The following is a 2,508-nucleotide window of genomic DNA, read 5'->3' on the forward strand; positions in this document are numbered from 1 at the left end:
TGCACTCGGCGAGTAGGGTCGACTGATTGCAGAATTTCGATTTAGTTGCTGGAAATGAATTAGAAACATTATCCTAAACTATTTTGGTAATTGAAAACTTGTTTTTTTGGTGGTGTAATGTCTTTACTAATTCATTTTCAACAACTAGTTATCAAAATTACAAAGTTTTAAGTGTAATTTTTGAATGTGTTCATATTCATGTTCTTGTTCTTATGATGTTTTAGATGATCATAGGAATTATTTGTAACCTATGTGGTAGATTAATTCTTGATCATAATGTGTTTTAATGGAGTCCATAACTTGTCCTCAAGTTATGGAAAACCAAGAGTCACACTTGAATTAAAACCATTAAAAGAACACAAGAGTTAGAAAAATGAAGAGTCTTCATTTTATTACTCTATTAAACTCATAAGTTACAAGAAATGAAAAGTTTTGAAAGTTACAAAACTTGCCCTCAAGTTTTGGAACAAGTAAAGTTAAGTTAAAACTTTAGTTCCAACCCCTAGAATTTTAAAAGTTAAAATTCAACCCTTATACTTATATTATGATGATTTAATAATTATATATATATGTATAAGAATAAAGTCGTCTTACCGCTAGTACGCCTCATTCACGAAGCCGGTCTATAAGGTGGGTATAAGGTTGTTGCCTATAAAATGGTGACTTAATGGGTGTCTACTCTCACCCACCGCTTGCTTGACTGGTGGAGGGTCGTTAGCCGAACGGGTAAGACAAGGACTTATAAACTCTCATTCAAAGTATGATGAATATTATAAAGTAACTAAATGTTTTATTAAATTCCCAATCTTAGTTACTTTAGGAAAATGTGAATAAGGTGCTAATCCATGAAATTACACTTTACACTTTGTCTAAGTCGTTGGTGGAGCGTGTGTGGTTAACCGACACACTAACTTGGACTTAACAAGGTAGGTAAAGGGTGACTTAAGGTTTATTATAGTATCGGTGGAGCGTGTGTGGTTTACCGGCACATCGATTGAGTGATAAACTTTAAGGGTACCAAGTGATTTGCATGGTTACTTCACACCTCGTTTTGTGATCCTCGGTATCCCAGTCACAAAACTTGGAGGGCACTCTCGAGATTGAAACATGCCTTTGAAAAGTTCATTGAATCTCAAAGAATCTAGGAATTTCTAAAAACCAATAAAAACCTAATATCTAATATTTCGGTTTTTGTGGTGGAAATTGGTGAATCGTCATTCACCTACCTTTCAAATATGGTATAGCTTAGATTACGGCATACCTCTTCTAAGTTATATTATATTGTGATTGGATCCTAGCCTTAATATTACATTTGGGTGTTTTATTAATGTAACACCCCCTCTGGCACGTATCACCCATCCCGGTACTACTCCCGCCCGAGCACGCTTAACTGCAGAGTTCTTATGGGATCTGCTGCCCTCACGACTTTAAAACGCGTTGTGTCAAGAAAGGTATCCACACCCCTTATAAGTAGATGTTTCGTTCTCCTTCCAAGCCGATGTGGGATCAGATCTAACCCACTTTCACCCCCCATTATAGGGTTTGACGTCCCTGTCGAACACATCGACCTGTGCCCTAGCTCTGATACCATTTGTAACACCCCCTCTGGCACGTATCACAATATTGTCCGCTTTGGGCCACTCGGCACGAGGACTTCCCAGGGGGTCACCCATCCCGGTACTACTCCCGCCCGAGCACGCTTAACTGCAGAGTTCTTATGGGATCTGCTGCCTTCACGGCTTTAAAACGCGTTGTGTCAAGGAAGGTATCCACACCCCTTATAAGTAGATGTTTCGTTCTCCTTCCAAGCCGATGTGGGATCAGATCTAACCCACTTTCACCGATAGCATTACAAGTCATTCAACAAATATATACATATACAGACTTGTAAACAAAACAACTTGATGTTCGCCCATCTTAAGCTCTTGCGCCACTTCCTGTAAAATAAATCAACTGAGTGGGTCAGGCTTGGGAGCCTGGTGAGCATATAGGGTTTTCAACCCACAATAATTATATTTAATTTCAACAATCAACAATAAACCCGATTACCCATTCCCGTTATCCTCACCTTACGTTCCTAAAAATAACGTCTATTATAAGGAACCTATTTCAGGATTTTTCATCGGGACGGACATCACTGCAGAGGGGCTTCCTCAACAATAAGTGTCCTAAAGGCAACCATGTGGGGGATAGAGTACACCGGTGAACACGTCGTTCACAACACCTACAGGTAATGAGCCTGCTAGTGTTCCACAGGACAGTCTAGAATAGTCCGTGGTCGTCATCCATACTCTGCTGAATGACTAGAATAACACCAATAACACCGAGGCCTCTCATCTGTTTATTACACACCAATTATCTACCCATGTTCTACCCAACATATTAGTAGATAAAAATATACGTTTTTATACATAGTTTAAAAACCTGTATAACATGCTTTAAGCAATACATATTCCACATAACAGATGAGGCATACACACATAACACGTATTTCATAGAGAATACATC

At 38.8% G+C, this 2,508-nt stretch overlaps 1 pseudogene; it reads right to left on the bottom strand.

Moving 5' to 3' along the window:
- Nucleotides 1-1,636: 1,636 nt before the first annotated feature.
- LOC145018944 (5S ribosomal RNA) lies at nt 1,637-1,754 on the bottom strand (annotated as a pseudogene).
- Nucleotides 1,755-2,508: the final 754 nt, after the last annotated feature.

Source organism: Lactuca saligna, chromosome 9, assembly GCF_052625555.1.
Source record: "Lactuca saligna cultivar CGN05327 chromosome 9, ASM5262555v1, whole genome shotgun sequence".
NCBI lineage: Eukaryota > Viridiplantae > Streptophyta > Magnoliopsida > Asterales > Asteraceae > Lactuca > Lactuca saligna.